The 19,215-nt window shown below is 37.7% G+C and overlaps 1 protein-coding gene across 4 annotated transcripts in view; it reads left to right on the plus strand.

Annotated features, from left to right (window-relative positions):
- LOC150096338 (cell division cycle and apoptosis regulator protein 1-like) overlaps nt 1-19,215 on the plus strand; it is a 557,664-nt gene that overhangs the window by 19,560 nt on the left and 518,889 nt on the right. The gene's annotated exons all lie outside the window — the stretch shown is intronic.

Genomic DNA, 19,215 nt, shown 5'->3' on the forward strand with positions numbered 1-19,215 from the left:
TCTTGGCCTTTGGGCTGAAGTTCTTCTGATGTATGTTTCCCAAATTTGGGGCAGTCTCATGCATCCAAATTTGCTGAAGTTTGGCATGTTCCTAAGGGCTAAGGCTGATTCCATGAATAGTCTTTCATATTTGAACTTGCTGCGATGTATTACTGTGGCTTTCTTCCACCTTATTCTGTGGCAAGTATTCAACAGCTTGGTCTGCAAGCCCAGAGTGGCTGTACTGGTGAAATCGGATGTAGTCCTTGTGTTCTGAGATTCTTTTATTTGCTGTCCTGCCTGTTTGGCCAAAGTAGGACAATTTACAGCTGCAAGGGACATGGTATACACCAGGTAGGTCTAGGGGAAGTGGTTGGTCTTTAGTGGAGCAGTCGAAACCGGTCTGGCCACTATCCAGACCGGTTTTGACCTTTATTGAGGTCTCATCAGTGGGAGCCAGACCCAGTGGTGGTGATACCAAGGTGGAAGTAATGGAGAAATCATATTTATCTATACGAATTGCCAAAAGTTGTCACACCTTATTATTAAATTACTCTGGATTAGAGAAAGATGTTGAAAGTTTTTTCACTTGGTTAGACTATAAATTTGGCAACTCGTATAGGTAATTATGACTCCTCCATTACACCTTGGTATCACCACTGCTGGGTTTGGCTCCCACCGATGAGACTTCAATAAAGGTCGACTCTGGTCTGGGTAGTGGCTCTTCCCTTAATGCATAGCATTATACATGTCTGCAAGGAGATGTGCTTTGCATTATGGGAGATTCTAAGGCAAGTGATGGGAACTTATACCACCTTTACTACGAGTTTCCCCAGTCCTGAAGATACTTCAGGCACAAACTTTGTTTGCTTACACTTGGATAAAGGATTAACCCCTCAACCAGCCACGACGTCTATAGAAGTCGAGATAAATCTGGATATGAAGCTCTAAAACCCATTGAATAACATGGATAAGAAGTGCAATTCGCGTCACTATTTCATCCACATTGGCCGGTAGGGAGGTTAAACTAAATATATAATTTATAGTCTAACCAAGTGAAAAAACTTCCAACATCTTTCTCTAATCCAGAGTAATTTAATAATAAAGTGTGACACCTTTTCTCAACTCGTATAGGTAAATATGACTTCTCCATTACTTCCACCTTCGTATCACCACCACCACTGGGTCTGGCTTCCACTAATGAGACCTCAATAAAGGTCGAAACCGGTCTGGGTTTCGACCTTCCCTTAGTGCATAGCATTATGCATGTCTGCAAGAAGATGTGCTTTGCATTATAGGAGATACTAAGGCAAGTGACGAGAGCTTATACCACCTATATATTCATATGTTCTTTCTTGTGGTTATATCAGTTGCTTTAATATCATTTTTGCTCTAGATGTTTATCAGAACTTTCCACCTCCCCCTTTACCTGCTGGATTTCTTCTCAGGACCAATTTATGTTACCTGTTTCAACAAAAAGATATGCACAAATTCACATGGAGTGAAGACACAAGAAATAAGAAAAGCCTCGACTGTGTTATTGCTGATAGTGATATTTTCATGCTGGTTCAGGATACAAGGTTATATAGAGGATATGAAATTGGGAGTTGTGACCATCACTTAGTTTCAATGAGTATGTAAGAAACTTAAAAATAATTCAAATTCAGCAGCTTTTACTGATAAACTGTAGACTCAACTGTACAAACAGTATTGAAAGAAAATGAAACAGTTTGAAAACAAGAACCAAATGTTGGAGTCTCAGTGGCAAACTCTGAAGTAAACATTGATTAATTCAGCTAGGGAGGCATATGGTGAAGTTGTCTACAAGGATAGAAAAATGAGAAGACCAAGATGGACACAAGTTAATGAAGCAGTTCTAGAAAAGAGGAAAGCATACTAAGTTTCTAGAAAATCAGTTGGCAGATGTACTAAAAGAATGCAAAGAAAAATGTAAGAGAGCTAAGCTATGTGTAAAAATGGCTAAATAGAATTCATGGGAAGACATAGAATTCTAAAATGCTAAATAGAATTCATCATTAAGAATACAGAAGATAAATATCAGAAAGGTGGCAAAATGCTGGTGCTATTGAAAAAGCTTAGAAATGGAGGAAAGATTACCATATAATGAATGAAAGATGATAAAGGTGACATGACAACTGAAGATAAGGACATCTGGAGTAATTACTTTGAAAGACTGTTAAACAAAATAAGCCATCACAGATTAGTAGTACAAAATTTTAAAGAGGAATGCAAACAGGAGTATATATATATATCAATACTTGAAGTAGAAAAAGCCATCAAGTTTTTTCACATTGCAAGTTACGGAAATGAGGAAAATCATTTGATATTCCACCAGAAATGTTCAGATATGAAGGTATAATAATTTTGCAATGGCTACACTTCATAATTCAGAGGGCCTGGTGGGCAGGTGGAATTCCAGATTGCAGAACTCTCATAGTTCCCATCTTTAAAGATGGGAACTATGAGAGCTCTGCAATTGTTCCAGGTAAGATTTATGTAAGCATGTTTGAGAAGAAGAAGCTGAGTAAAATTGTGGATGAGAAACTTGGAGGAGGAGGAGAAGCAGCAGCTGGATTGAACCTAAGTAGAAGTTGTCTCAGATTTTCATTTTATAACAAATAGTTGAAAAATCACAGGAATATAACAAGATCTGTATTTAAGTTTTATAGATCTGAAAAGCATATGACAAAGTGCCCAGAGTAAAGTTTTCAAACATTACAATTATGAGATAAATGGAACATTATACAGTACAATACATAGTCTATATTTGATTTGTAAGGTGAGCAGTTAGAAATGAAGGAAATACAGGCAGATGATGTAATGTAAAATTCAGGTGTAAGACAAAGATGCACATTATCTTCGCTCTTATTCTTTATGAAGAATAAGAGTGAAGAATAAGACTCTTATTGCTTTATGAAGATCATGGTGTACTTCTAATGACATCCAGTGCAAGTCTCCAGGATTCTCTAATAAACTGAATAATATTTGTAAAAAATTTGACATGAAACTCAGCAATAATAAGACTAAAACTATGAAAACAGACAGGAACATGAAACACTTCAGCTGTATTTTCTGTGGAGAACCTATATGTGAGTTGGAGATTAGTATAACTAATCTCCAACTCCAATTATATTAGTATACTACAATAATATAATTAGTGTAATTAGTATACTACTACCAGAAGTATCTGGAATAAAGGAGATGAATTGGTGACACTGATAGCATTAGCTGGTCCAAAGATTTTTGGGACCTCTGAGATGTGGTTGATGGAAGATGATATACTAATAGAATAGAAGTAGCAGGAGACAGCATTTTTTGACAGGATATGAAGGGAAAATGTGGTGGTGGAGTACTGCTAATGATAGGTGATGACTTATGTCCTCTCAGAGTGGAGGATTTGGAGGACAATGGCACTGATGGTTTTGAAAGCATATGGTGTTAGGAAGAGGTGTGCAAGACCGGATATTTAGTGGGGTGTTGCTACAATCCAGGGGGCATAGAGGGCGAGGAGCAGGAGATGTTTAGGCAGTTGAGTTTGACAATTGCAAGAAGAATGATGATTATGGGAGATTTTAACTACAGCAGTATAAATTGTGAAGAGGAAACTGCATGTGGTAATAAGGGAATGGAATTTCTAGACTTCTTGAGGGACAAATGTCTTAGACAACATGTAATAGAGGGAACAAGAGAATCAGGAGTTTTGGATTTGGTCATAGCATTAGAAGAGCTGATAATAACTGAGATGGCATCTCTGCCCCCAGTTGGAGAGAGTGACCATGTGGTTTTGACTTGGAGGATGAATAGATATGCAGGAGTATCAAAGAGAGAGGAATGTACATGGAATTATAAGGCAGGTAATCATAATAGTAATCATAATTTGTTTTATTGATTACACCAAAGCATTTGATTCAATAGATCAAAGAAATTAATACATATCCTACAGAATGACGGGTTAAAAGGAAAAGATCTATGTATAATTACAAATATATACTGGAATCAAATGGCCTCAATAAGATATAAAAATGCATATTCTGACAACTTTGAAATCAAAAAAGGAGTAAGACAAGGATGTGTCTTATCACCCTTACTGTACAATATATATAGTGAGCAAGTTTTTAAAAATATTTCAGAACTGAAGGGTGTAAAAGTCGTGGGTAGGAACCTCAACAACTTCAGGTATACAGATGACACAGTCCTTATAGATGAATCTGAAGATGATCTTCAAAACTTAGTCACGGAAATTTACAACAGAAGCTTAGACATGGGATTAATTATTAACCTAAAGAAAACAAAGTGCATGATTATATCAAAAGAACCAATGAATAAGAAACTAAACATAACTGTTAACAAATAGAAAATTGAACAGGTTCAGTCTTTTATATATTTGGGACAAATGTTTACAGACAGAGAAAATTCCCTTAAAGAAATAAAAAGAAGACTAGAGATATCAAGAAAAGCCTTTATTGATATGAAAACTGTTCTAACATCCAGAGACATTAACATAGACACAAGAAAAAGATTAATAAAATGCTATATCTGGTCAAGTCTTCTCTACAACAGTGAAACATGGACTCTAAATTAAGAAGCAGAGAAAAAATTAGAAGCTTTCGAAATGTGGATCATCACAAGAATGTTGAAAATATCATGGACAGAGAAAATAAAAAACGATGTTTTAAAGAAAGCAAAAATGAAAAGAACATTAATGAAAATAATTAAAGAACAAAAACTTAAATATTTTGGACATCTAACTAGACAAGAAGACATTCAGAAATTAATATTAGAAGGGAAACTGGATGGAAAAAGAGGGAGAGGTAGACACAGGATAGAATGTGGTTTGAAAACATTAAGGACTGGACTGGCTTGAAGTACCATAAATGTTCCAGAGCAGCAAAAGAAAGAAAATAGTTCCGTTATATGGTTGCCAACCTCCTTCTAGGGGATAACACTTGAAGAAGAAGATCATAATAGTCTTAGATATCAAATTGGGGCAGTTCCATGGAGGGAGGAATTGGAAGAGCAAGATATCATTAGTGCTTGGGAAATGTGAAAGAATATTTATTAGAAACAATAGTAAGCTGTATACCATGAGTGAAGAAGAGGACACAATTTAGTGTAAAGTGGATGACAAACTATCAAACAGGAACTGCAGATTAAAAAGAAGTTATGGAGGAGTTATAAGGAGAGATATAAGCAGATCCATGAAGAATATAAGACTAAGGCCAGGAGAGTGACTAGTATGGTTAGGAATGCAAAACTGGAATATGAGAAGAGATTGACCCTAAGATCCAAAGAAAATCATAGGGAATTTTTTAGCTATGTGGCCAGTAGAAGGAGAAATGATTGTGGAAGAATGACATTATTAGATAAAAATGGGAATAATAACTGTCGCAAAGGACACAGTGGAATTGTTCAATGAACACTATATCCTGTAGAAGTAGATTTTAATACTAGAGGGATAGATACGGCAGGTTCGAGGTTTAGAAGTGCAAGAGGAGAGTGTGTTTCAAATACTGAGTACTCTGGATGTCAATGAATCAGTGGGATTGGATGGAATTTTGCCATGGGCTTTGAGAGAATGTGCTAAAGAATTGACCTCCCTCGACCTGGCTTTTCAGTGAGTCTGGCCAAGGGAAAGGCACCCAAGGAGTGGAAGGAGGGTAAGATAGCGCTATTGCATAAGGGTGGTAGCAGACTGGAAGTGTCAAATTATAGACCAGTTTGTGTTTCATCAATAGTTGTTAAGATCTTGGAGAAATTAGTGAAGGACAATATACAGCTTTGGACAGATGAGGGTAATGTTATCTTTGAGAGTCAACATGGATTTGTTACTCTTGCTTTAGTAATATGATTTCCTTTTATAATAAAGTGACAAGAGCAGTTGATGAGGGAAAGGCTATTCTGCCATTTTTTTTTTTTTTTTTTTTTTTTTTTGATTTTTCAAAGGTATTTGATAGGTTACTACATGATAAGCTGATATTTAAGTTGCATCACTTGGGTTTAGATGTCAGGTTAGTGAACTGGATTTAGGATTGGCTGTCTGATAGGTATCAGAGAGTTGTGTATGGGGGGGGGACAGTATCAAGGAGGCAGAAGGTTATAAGTGGGGTCCCACACGGCTCAGTACTGGGACTGCTATTGTTTAGCCTTTATATCAATGACATTGTCATGGATTGCAGGAGGATATTCAGTTGTTTTCAGAATGTGAAGCAGGGAAGGGTTATTAGTAATAGTGCAGATGTTGTAGCCCTGTAAGAGGATTTGAATAATTCTCATAGACAGGCTTATATGTTGGTTATGCATTACTAAATCATTTAAGGAATTGACAACGTAGATAAGAATATAAATTAAATTACACTTTAATAAATATTTTCAATATTTCGGCAACGTCACGTTGCCATCTTCAAAAGGAACTTGCAATAAAGGCACGTGCACGTAGGCACTACAACACAGTAACTGAGAATGAAGTGATGAAACTATTGTTCTCCTAAAAGTCCTGATAGTGCCCCCTAGCAGGCTAAGTAGGTGTTCTTGGCTGTTGGCCTGAAGGTCTGCTGATGTAAGCCTCCCAAAATTGGGGCAGCCTCATACAACCAAATTTGTTGAAGTTTGGGGAGTTTCTTAGGGCTGAGGCTGATTCTATGAATAGTCTTTCGAATTTGTATTTGCTATGGTGTATTACTGTAGTTTCTTCCACCGTATTCTGTGTCATGTATCCAGAGCATGGTCTGCAAGACCAGAGTGGCTGTAGTTGTGAAAACGAATGTAGTCCATGTGTTCCAAAATTCTGATATTCGCTGTCCTACCTGTTTGGCCAAAGTAAGACAGTTGACAGCTGCAATATCGGAAAATTCCGAAATTATTAAAGTGTAATTTAATTTATATTATTATCTACGTTGTCAATTCCTTAAGTAATTTAGTAATGCATAACCAACATATAAGCCTGTCTACGAGAATTACCATCATCCATGGAGATGCCATCACACGGAAGGCCTGCCAATATGGTAAAATGAAGTTGAAGTTATCTAGACAATTAAATCATCTAACTTTCCTAAAACACTGCAGGGATAATCAGGTAATAACGAATTGTGTAAAATTCAGGCACCGTTTTGTTTCACAAAAAAGCTCTCCGTATCTATAACCACGCCAGCTACGCTTTGCTTCGGGAACAAATCGCCGCCATGCAGTTTTTCTCAGTGGACATTAACAAAGCTATTCGTGCTTTTGAAGAAGAGCTTTCATGCATGCACTTTAAATCATGAGCTTTGGTCAATTTTACATGACATCTCGTGTACCGCAGCAGACAAAGAATTTGAAAAAATACGAGGTCGTCAGATCAAAAATTCGAAAAATTAAAAAAGAACTCTACCGTCAATTCAAAACTTCCTACCAACATCATAATCAATCAGTCACCCTGAAGCCTGAAGCACTCAATGTACTTTCATGCAGCCACAACTTCGCCATTGCTCCCAGAAAAATACCTAGCGAGGATATTATATCCAAATTGAACGTGGAATCCACCACCTTCCGAATCAAATCGCCAACAGTGTAAGATTGGATGTGGCTTGTGTCCTCTCCAAAACAAGACCACCAAAAACCAACATATCCAACAAGGAATATAAAGCTCTGCAGGAAATGAGGAATAATAAAGAAATAGTTATCACCAAAGCAGATAAGGGAAATGCAACTGTAGTACTTAACCAAAAGGACTACACAGGTAAGCTTAATGCTCTTCTATTAGATCGGTCTACTTACCTCCCTATCGAATACAATCCCACCAACTCACAAATCAGAAAACTTCACAGGCTCCTTAAGAAAGTCACTTCTTGGCCTGTAGAAGTTACCAACAACATTTATGGACTCCCAAAAATACATAAAGAAAATGTGCCATTATGTCCCATAGTGGATGGCATTGATTCCCCCACATACAAATTAGCTAAACATTTGGCCAAAGCACTCACACACTATACTGGCAACACACCTTCACACATAAAAAACTCAGCCCACTTCAAAGCCAGCATAGAAAACCTTACACTTATAATCCCCTACTGACATAATGGTCAGCTTTGACATCACCTCCTTATTCACAAATGTCCCACTCAAGGAAACTTGAGAGCTAATCCAAGCTAAATTTTCTGCCGATATCTCAGCCCTATTTCAGTTCACAATGAACTCAGGCTATTTCGTTTGGCAGGGAAAATTCTACAAACAAATAGAGTGGACAGCCATGAGTTCACCACTCTCCCCACCCTTGGCCAATTTCTTTATGGAGCCTTTGAAGAAAAAGCCTTAGCCTCTGCCCCACAAAAACCAACCATATGGCTTCGCTACGTTGATGATGTGTTCGCTATTTGGCCACATGGCTCTGATACACTCCTCTCCTTCTTAACACACTTAAACAACCAACACCCCAGAATCAAGTTCACCTTGGAAAAAGAGGAAAACAACAGCCTCCCTTTCCTAGACACATTAGTCACCCGCCAACCTGATGGAACCTTGGTTTTCTCAGTTTATATCAAACCCACCCATACAGGCAGGTACATTCACCAACAATCCCCCCCCCCCCCACACACACAGCAATATGGAGTGGTGAAAACACTATACAACAGGGCTAAACTAATCTGTTCTAACGACGAGGCCCTAATGACTACCCCCCCCCCCCCCAAAAAAATCCAAAAAATATCGAAACCAAAAAATACTAAAACCAGTTATCCACAACCCACCTCCCCCTTTTCACAAAAAAGATTACTCTGAATCTATCACCATTCCCTACATCCGAGGCACCTCGGAAAAAATTACCAAAATCTTAAAAAAACATGCCTTGACCACTTGTTATAGACCATACAGAACATTGACATCCCTTATCCGCTCCACTAAAGCCCAACCTCTTCCCCTAGACCTACCTGGTAAACACCAGAGGTCTAGGGGACCTACCCTTGCTGTAAACTGTATTACTTTGGCCAAACAGGCAGGACACCGATTATCAGAATATCGGAACACAAGGACTACATCCATTTTCACAACTACAGCCACTCTGGTCTTGCAGACCATGCTCTCAATACACGCCACAGAATACGGTGGAAGAAAGCTATAGTAATACACCGTAGCAAATACAAATTGGAAAGACTATTCATGGAATTAGCCTCAGCTCTAAGAAACTCTCCAAACCTCAACAAATTTGGTTGTATGAGACTTCCCCAAATTTGGGAGGCTTACATCAGCAGACCTTCAGCCCAATGGCCAAGAACACCTATTTAGTCCCCTAGGGGGCACCATCAGGACTTTTAGGAGAACAATAGCTTCATCACTTCATTCTCAGTTACTGTGTTGTAGTGCCTACGTGCACATGCCTTTTTTGAAAGTTCCTTTTGAAGATGGCAACGTGACGTTGCCGAAATATTCTTATCTACGTTGTCAATTCCTTAAGTGATTAGTAAGGATTTGAATAAACTGGACAAGTAAAGTCTTGAATTTTGGAATACATTAATGGGAGGCCACATTTTTTTAGGAACTGTACTGGAGGAGGTAGCGGATGCAAGGGATCTGGGGGGTGATGATTGATAAAAACCTGAAATTCAGGGAACATGTTGCAAAGGTGGTGAAGGTAAACCAGAGGTTTGCTGCAATACTGAGAAGGACACTGACCTGTAGAGATAAGAGTTGTCATTCCATCGTATAAAGCCCTGATCACATCACACATGGACTATTGTTCTCAAATTTGGTCCCCAGGATTTGAAGAGAATAAATTAACTATGGAAAGGGTGCAGAGGCAGGTAACAATGATGGTATCAGGACTGTACAACATGGACTACAGAGTTTCGTGGATAGAAGTGATATGATTGAGACTTTTAAAATGTTGAGAGGTGATTACAGGGTTGTTACTGGGGAGTTCTTTCTCTTGGTGGAACAGAGGGAAGGAGCGAGGACAAGGGGCCATTCCTGGAAGTTACAAAAGGAAGTTGTGAGAGGGTGAGGAGTGCTTTCTTTGCATGGAGGGTGGGTGAACCGTTGAATGCATTGCCCGATAGAGTGGTGAGATCATGAACGGTGAATGGGTTCAAGGAATGGTATGATAGACTTTTGACTCCATGGTGGCCTGAATCATAATAATGATAAAAAGTTCATGCAAAGCTGTAACTATATTAGAAAGTTAAATTCTTAAATTCATCATAAGTGATCTATAGGTGGGTGCCTAATACAATATTAAATTATAGAGATGAAAAGTTATATTTCTCTTATATAAGAAACTATAATTGACAATATTACAGATTCATCTGTAATATTGTCAATTATAGAAATGTAAGAAAAAATTTCTTTCTTTTGAAAAGTAAGAAAATTTTTAATTTCTTAAAAGTAATTTATTAGGAAGCTTGTGAAAATGTTATAGGGTTACAAACTCTGGTAGAAAAGTTTTTTTTTCTACATTTGACTATATAATATGGATAGATCCACAATATTCTCCATTTCAATATCTCGTTTATTTCAAATTGAGCATCTCGGCTCTGTACTTAAGATTTGATAGTTATTATATGTAAGGAAAGCAAAATTTTATTATCCCTTTTTATCAAATGAGATCTTAAAAATCTTCATTTTGGCATTGTGAAATAAATTAAAATAGGAGATGTTAAAGATACATGCTTATTTCGTAACCAAATATACATATGCATACATATATATAGAAACTTGGAGAGTTTCAAATAAAGAAGAAAGAGCTTATGAGAATCCAATCGTCAGCATTGGAGTTGCCTTAGTTGGACCACTTAAAAAAACTTTCCAAGTTTCTTAAGTATTACATGAAATATGGATTGATCTGTTTATTTTACTACACTGAAATGAATACTTTTAGTCTCTTCTTTGATAATTACTCTCAAGCACTGACTGCTTAATTCTCTGAAGCAGAATTGCTTTGTATTGAATGAGGATTCTTGTCATTTTAAGGTTTTTGTCTGATCTCTGATGAAAACCAACAGTTTTAAACAGCTCTCAGGCCAGTAAATCCTTAATCAAGAACTAATGAAAGACAAATATATGGATGCCTCGACAGCACTCGTGTCTTAAGTAGTGCAAACTGAGGCAACTCTGATGCTGAAGATTGTATTCTCATAATCTCTCCAGTCAATTTTCTAAACTTTCAAGGTTTCTATATATACTGTATATATTTATCAATTTTCTTATGGTCACATGATTACGTGAAGTATTATTGCATGTTTTTTTTAATCTTTTTTAAAATTTGCAATTAAAAATTAAATTTTAAGCATTGTGAATTAAATTCTATAAACAAATGTTTTTTGAACCAAAAAATACACTCATTAAAATTTGTTATCAATTTTTAACAGGTGTATATATGTTTTCTTTTTTTCAAACCATTTGTTCATAAAATTTAATTCAATATGCTTCAACTGAATATTTGGTACTTCAGCCAAATCCTGCTCTGGTGTATCTCTAGTTTAAACTAGTTTTTTAAGTTATAGATCTGAGAGTTTGTTTAGAAATAAAGCACTTGAGCAAAGATTAGAGACCATAGATATGAGAGATGAGAGTTCTTTGAGAAATTGAGACCTGAACAGATGGCATCAGTGTCAGACATATTAAGGATGATATTAGGAAGTTACTCAACATTGTTAGCATTCAAGAATATGTGAGCTTGGCTAATCTAAGGCAGTATGGTCCCTTAAACAGAGTGGGAGAGGAAACATCAGCAAAGCAGGTGTTGGATCTAAGATAACAGGAATGAGAATTAGATGAATACCCAAGATCTAGATGGATCACTCAAAAGTGTGTTGTATCTATCTGTCTATCAGTGGCTTTTAACAGGCACTTAAGCATCCTTGGGCTTCCCAACCGTAATATGAGGATAAGATGATTACCCCTATGCATCTAAGTATTCTTGTCTGCAAATTGCGTGTGCTCTACTGGCCAGTTTGTCTGTTTTAAGGGATGAAAAACCTGAGTTTCCAGGAGGAAAAATCCATCTGCTTCCTTATGAGACTGGCTAACCTACCTTTTTGTCGAAAGAGACCAGATAAAGGTTCCTCACATCACTGACGGGAATCGAACCCAGGTCTTCCCGACCAAAGGGCTTTGTCTATACTAACTGATCTACAGAGGCTCCAAAAGTTAGAAGACCGAAATGTTTGATATGATAATATTAGAGTGCTTACAAGTAATTTACTTTGAAAATGTGATTGGTAGGAAATCCTTTCTAATGAACACACATGAGAAACAGGAAAGATTCAGTAAATGTTTACTTACACCTAACATGTCTACCTAGGTTATAATTATTTCTGAGCAAGCCAGTCAGTTAAGATTATTTGGTTGATTGCGTGTTATTTCTACTCTGGATGTTTGAGGACTATGGAATATTCTTCAGAGAAATGTTATGAATTCCAACATAGGCATTGTGGTTGATTTTTGTCTTTTTCCTTAGGATGGGATATAGCAAAAAAAACAAAAACAAAAAAAAAACACTACTCAGACTGACATGCCCACTTGTTCTGAAAACTTATGTCATTATGCTGCCTGTTGTTTTTTTGCTTCTCATTAAACTATTAAGTCCTTCTGTTCCAAAATTTACGAGATACTTAAATGACAAAAAATATCTGATAAATAAATAAAATGAATTCTCTGGAAAAATCTACAAGCTGATTTTGGCTTACTTGTCAAGAAGAGATGGCCTTTTCATCCTGGGATAATTCAGTGTGAAAGTGGAAAGAGGTGTTTGATATAGAGGTATGTTAACACCTGTGGGGAATTTTCCCAAGCTAAGAGATTAATTATCAATTAATACCTGTTTCTACTAGCATCCAGTACCTACTTGGACACCAAACATTGATGGGTCAAGGTAGAATGTTACATCTTAGCACTTCAGAAGTATCTTTGATGTGCACATTTGTCCAGAAGCAGACTGTGGCATAGACCATCAACTAGTAAGAGCCATAGGTAAGACTAAGACTCCATAACTTCCTTAGGAAGTCCTGTCTGACTAGACCAGATGTTAGAGTGATCCCTAGAGTCCACAGAAGAAACAGCAAAAGGGTTGAATTTTCTTTTGGTGATTGGTGAGGAGAACACACCTAATGTTGTGGGAGAAAGTTTTAATATAGGATACAGCTGAGAAATATCTAAGCCCAGTAAGAAGAATGAAGGGAATCAGAGGATCTCATTGTTAACATGTGATCTAATGAAGAGGAGGAGAATGGAGAAACAGACACAGAGACCAGAATATAAGAGATTACACAGAGAGAACTCGGACATTATTATGCTAAGAAATATGAAGATATAGAATGCCACAAGGAGACAGTTACAATAGATGATTGAATTTAGTTTGTGAACTTGAGCACAAGTTTACGCTCAATACACCACAAGGTGGTACATTGTATGTGTTGTTATTAGTGTTGCAGAAAGATAAATAATTTTATCATAAATTAGTTATTGAATAGGTTAATCCATTGTAGTTTTTGTTTACTATGGGTTTGTGATTGACAGATTTATTGAGTTTATAAGTAAGGACGTCATTGTAGGTGAATTGAATTTACGTGATTTTGTACAGTGCAGTGTTTGTTCGAGATGTATTTGTTGTGAAAGTTATAGGATTTATGGAAGGAAAGCTAAACTGGTGAGTTTTTAGTAAGTTTTTGGGCGTGAGTGCCAGTTGGATGGTGAGAATGAAGTAAGCGTTAGTAGAGTAATAGCAGATTTAGTGATTATCAGTGGAAAATGTTAATGTCAGAATGTGTGTGTGTGTGGAGATAGTTCAGGAGAATGAATTGGACCTTAATAAGGAAATAGTACTTGCATGTTATCCTTCACAAGACAAAACATAAAATTGCAGAAATGGCAGTGGTCTGAGAAAAGAAATGAAATCATGTGAATAAGCAAGAGAATCAAGTTAAGGAGAAAATTTGTTTGGAGACCCCATGATCAGAGTAGTACTGAATGAAACTATAACAAAATCTTGTTTTAGTTAAAGGACTCCATGATCAGAGTACTGAATGCAACTATAACAAAATCTTGATTCCCTGGTGTAGAAATTAATGATTTTAGTGATGCCATCCAGATGCAGAAACATAAGGCCGATAGAACTAATTGTCTTGGTTGGCACTAATGATGTGAGAGGTGAGAAGTATTTTATGAGGAAGGATGTGATGGAGTTATTAGATGAAACAAAAGTGAAGAATGAAAAGGTGAAGATTGTAAGTGCCCTGCCATGAGCAAATGAATCAATATGCAGATTGTGCAGAAAGAATGATGTAGAATTTGGACCTATGGTTGGAGTTTGATGGAAAGAAGGATTTGTTTGATGCTAATGTGCAGCACTTGAATGGTTTTGGTGTTAGGTGTCTAGAAAGAGCTTTGTTCACCAAGCATGCACTTGGCATGCTTGGTGAACAAACTTAACTTGAGCAATTAAGGCCGATGCAGGTGAGTGTGCATGTGAGACGGCACCTTGAGGCGAGGGAGTGTAAGAATGACCAACAAATGGGAAATCTAGTCTCTCAAGCAAAAATATTGAATAGGTTAGTCAATTCAGAAAGTAAAGGTAATTCAGGGCATAAACAGATGCTCCAGTTCCTATACAGTATACTAATTCCTAAAGTCAGGAACAAGAAAGAGGAGTTTTTGGCATTGGTTAGTGCGCCATTGCCTACAGTTATAGATCTTAGCGAGACTTGCTAACAGCAGATGATGTAATTACAGGTATAGAATGTGATGAGCTTAGTATTTTCAAGAAGGATAGAGAAGATAGGATGGGGGAAGGGGTACTGCTGATGATAGCAGATAAATAGCAGCCAAAAAGAATTGGAGATGGATGTTCATTTGAAGGAGAATAGGAGCAGGAAGATGGCTGTTCATTTGAAGCAATCTTGTGTGAGATGGAGGCCAGTAGGACAAATATATGGTTGGTTGCCACTGTAGGCCAGGGGATTCCAGGGATGATCTGGAAGACATGCATCAGCAAATTAGTATGAGTGCATGTTGAATAATTATTATGGAGGACTTCAGTTATGGACATATGGATTGGAAGGAAGAAAGATCACATGGCAGGAAGAAAATGGAATTTATACACCTACTAAGGTGGTCACATTGCTTCCAGTTGAGGAAAGTGACCATGTTGTCTTGACTTGGGAGATTGTAAAACATGACAAATATTTTATCAAGAAGGATATACACCCTCTGTCCAAAAAGAAACCGAACTTTTCAGAAGTAGAAGAAATTGCGAGGTTGTACCAGAGAGCTGTGAGGGCATGAATGTAGAAAGTGTGAATGAAGGTATTAATACAGAGTAAATTAATGGTTTAACAGATAATAAAAAAGATGAGATAGATGTAATGAGTGAGATCACGCAGTTGAGTGGAGCGATACATAGGGCAAAGTGGCAGCTGGAGCGTGTGCACAAATGTCTACCGAGTGTACCAGCCAATAAACAAAAGTGTGATAGGAAAAATAAGAGTATGATTGTGAAGGAGTGAGTGCTGTATGGAGATTCGTTAATACGAGGTATGATAGTAGAGAATTTGACAAAATCATACCAACCTGGTGCAACCATTAAGGATGTAAGTGAGTCTATTAGGGAGCAAAAGCAAAGGGTGAAAGAAATAACACTGGTGGCAGGTACGAATGATTTGAAAGGAGATAAAATGGAAATGATAGAGGACCTGAATGAATTGTTTGAGGTAGCAAAAGAAAAGAGTGAGAAAGTTAGGATGATTAGTCTTTGCTGCGGTATGACAGTGAAGAGTTTAGAAGGAGGGCCATAATTGCAAATGACTTTATGCGTGGGTTATGCAGGATGAGTGATGTGGAATTTGTGGACGTGTGGAGTGAGTTCGATGGGCGAAAGGATCTATATAAGATGGATGGTTTGCATTTGAACGGATTCGGTGTAAGGAGACTTGAAAAAGTGTCGTTGAATGAAGTGGATGTGCAGAATCAAGGAAACTAGATTTATTAAGTGGGGGGGGGGGTAGATATGCAGACCTTAGGGAGGCAGTTGAGTGTATGAATGAGTATAATATGCCTGAGCGAATAAGAACAACATATCAGAATGGGATAGTTAGTATAGGGTGTCCCAAAATTCACGCAAGAAGTAATTTTGATAGAAAACACAGGTTTTTAATTAAAAATTGTAATTTCTTATTGATTCATAAAGTATACAGTATAGGGTTATGCATGGAATAGCATATCGGGTAAATGGCCTCCACGGCTTTGCTGGCACGTACGCACTCTTTTGTCGAAATTTTCCATGACCATTTTGCATAAATGTGGCTGAATTTTGTTGATACAGCGCTCAATTTTCTCCTTCAATGCATGGGTGGTCGTGGGCTTGTTGGCATAAACCTTAGATTTCAAAAAACCCCAAAGAAAAAAGTCCAACGGCATTAAGTCACATGATCTGGGCGGCCAATTCTGATCACCAAAATGGGAAATTACACGACCAGGAAATGACTCATGCAGTAATTGAATTGTTTCTCGGGCTGTATGGCATGTGGCACCGTCTTGTTGAAACCACATGTCGTCCACATCCATATCTTGCAATTTAGACACAAAAAACTGGATTATTATGTCGCGATAGCGAGCACCATTAACTGTTATTGCCATACCAGCTGCATTTTCAAAGAAGAATGGACCGATGATGCCTCCAGCCCAAAATCCGCACCAAACAGTGACATGTTGTGGATACATTTGTTTCTCAACAATCACTTGTGGATTTTCTGAACCCCAAATGCGACAATTTTGTTGATTAACGAAGCCATCAAGATGAAAATGAGCCTCATCGCTGAAGATGATTTTGTTCGAAAAATAAGCATCCACTTGTTGTTGTTCCATAATCCATTCAACAAACTCTCTTCGTTGTGTGTGGTCAGTAGGCTTCAGTTCTTGAGTCAATTGAACTTTGTAAGCATAAAGATGCAAATCTTTCGTGAGAATACGCTGTAGAGAGCTTCTCGAAATGCCCAATTCAAGACCACGGTGCCGAATTGATGTTCGTTTACTCTCAGCAACACTCTCACGAACTGCTTCGATGTTTTCTGTTGAACGACTTGTTGAAGGACGGCCAGAGTGTATAAGATCACTAATTGATCCAGTTTCCTTGAATTTTTTAATTAATCTTTTCACAGTTGATGAAGTTAAATCACTATTCCGACCATATTTTGTACGAAAATTGCGAACTGTAGCTGCCAAACCTTCATTATTTTTAAAATATTGCTCAACAATGAAAATGCGTTGTTCTTTCGTGTAGCGCTCCATTTTTAATAACCCTGAACTGTCAGCTGTCACACTGTCTTTTTTTTTTTTCTTGTTGGCAACACTTTATCGCACAAGTGGCACTAAATTTAAATCTTGCGTGAATTTTGGGACACCCTGTATAAAGCATCAAGGTGGAATGCGGCTAACGGGGGTCTGCAATTCATGTATACTAATGCTAGGAGTATTAGGAAAAAGAAGGAAGAATTTTTGGCCTTGGTTGGCACTTCCAGACCACAGGTTATTGGCATTAGTGAAACATGGCTGACTGAAGATGATATAACTAGTGGGATTGAATGTGAAGAGTATACTGTGTTCAGGAATGACAGAGAGAATAAAATGGGGTGAGGAGTATTATTGTTAATAGCTGATGAGCTGCAGCCAAGGAGAATAGAAGTTGAATTACAGGATAGAGAAAAGAGCACTTTTGAGGCCGTTAGGTGTGAGATTGTATATTTTGTTCTACTAGCCTCAATCTCACACCAAATGGCCTCAAATGCTTTAGACTAGGTGATGGAAAAGATGGTGGAGATAGTATGCATAAGCAAATAGAAGAAATGAGTGGAAGGAGGGTAATTATTATGGGAGATTTCAACTATGGTAGCATTGATTGGAGGGAGGAGAGGACACGCAGGAGGAAGGAATTGGGTTTTATGCAGTTATTAAGGGATAATTATCTGCGACAGTATGTAATGGAAAATACTAGGGGTCAGAGAGTGCTTGACCTAGTAATTGCATCTGAGGATTTGGCTGTAATGAATATTACCACATTGACACCAGTTGGTGAGAGTGATCATAGGGTCTTGACTTGGGAGGTGGCTAAAGGTGTGGAATTTACAATTAAGACAGGGTACATGTGGAATTATCGGGCTGGTAAGTATGACAAGCTTAGGAGTTTGATTGGCTCAGTGCCATGGCATGTACAACTGCAAGGGCTATAAGTTGATAGTGCATGGGAGGCAATTAAGAAGTGTTTGCATGAAGCAATGGCTGATTGTATACCTAGAGTCTGAATAATAAATCAAGTAGGTGTTAAATGGATGAATAACACCATTAAGCTTGAGCTAAAAAAAAAAAAAGAAAAAACTGTGGAGAGAACTTAAGGAGGAAAGGTGACCTGCAGGCACATGAACGGTATAAAGCCCAGGCCAGAAGGGTTACAAGTGTGGTAAGAAAAGCAAAAGCGGATTATGAAAGAACATTAGTCATGCAGGCTAAAGAGAATCCCAAACAGTTTTTTTCGATATGTTGCAAGTAAAAGAAAAAATGTATATGGCAGATTGATTTTAAAGAATGCCGATGATAAGGAGGTAACCGAATCAGTTGAAATAGTTGAATTACTGAGCGAGCACTTTGCAAGAATATATCATCCAGGTGGTGACATTGCAGAAATGGAAGAACAAACAGCTTATATGGGAACTGTGGTGAATGAAGTGGAGCTGAATAGTCTATTGCAAGACCTCAATGTCAATTCATCTGCGGGATTGGATGGTATACAAGCTTGTGTCGTACGAGAAGCGTCTAAAGAATTGTCAGTGCCTTTGACCATTTTGTTTAATTTGAGTCTCGGGTCTGGGTTAGTCCCAAGGGGTTGGAAAGAGGGGAAAATAGTTCCACTGCATAAAGGAGGTTCCAAAACTGCTGTGGAAAATTACTGGCTGATCAGCATATCAGGAATTGTTGTCAAGGTCTTGGAGAAAATAATCAAGAGGAAAATACAAGATTGGATAGATGAAAATGTGATACTCTATGTGGGACAGCATGGTTTTGTGAAGGGTAGATCATGCCTCAGTAACTTGCTCACGTTCTATAACACAGTGATGGCTGAACTGGATAACGGTGACGGGTTTACAGTGATTCTACTGGACCTTGGTAAAGCCTTTGATAGGATACCACGTGGAATTCTAATCAGTAAACTTCAGCATATGAGAATGGATATAGGGTTGGTGAGATGGATAGGAGGGTGGTTGA

Source organism: Typopeltis vanoorti, chromosome 19, assembly GCF_054136105.1.
Source record: "Typopeltis vanoorti isolate ZY-2024b chromosome 19, IOZ_Tvanoo_1.0, whole genome shotgun sequence".
Classification (NCBI taxonomy): Eukaryota; Metazoa; Arthropoda; class Arachnida; order Uropygi; family Thelyphonidae; genus Typopeltis; species Typopeltis vanoorti.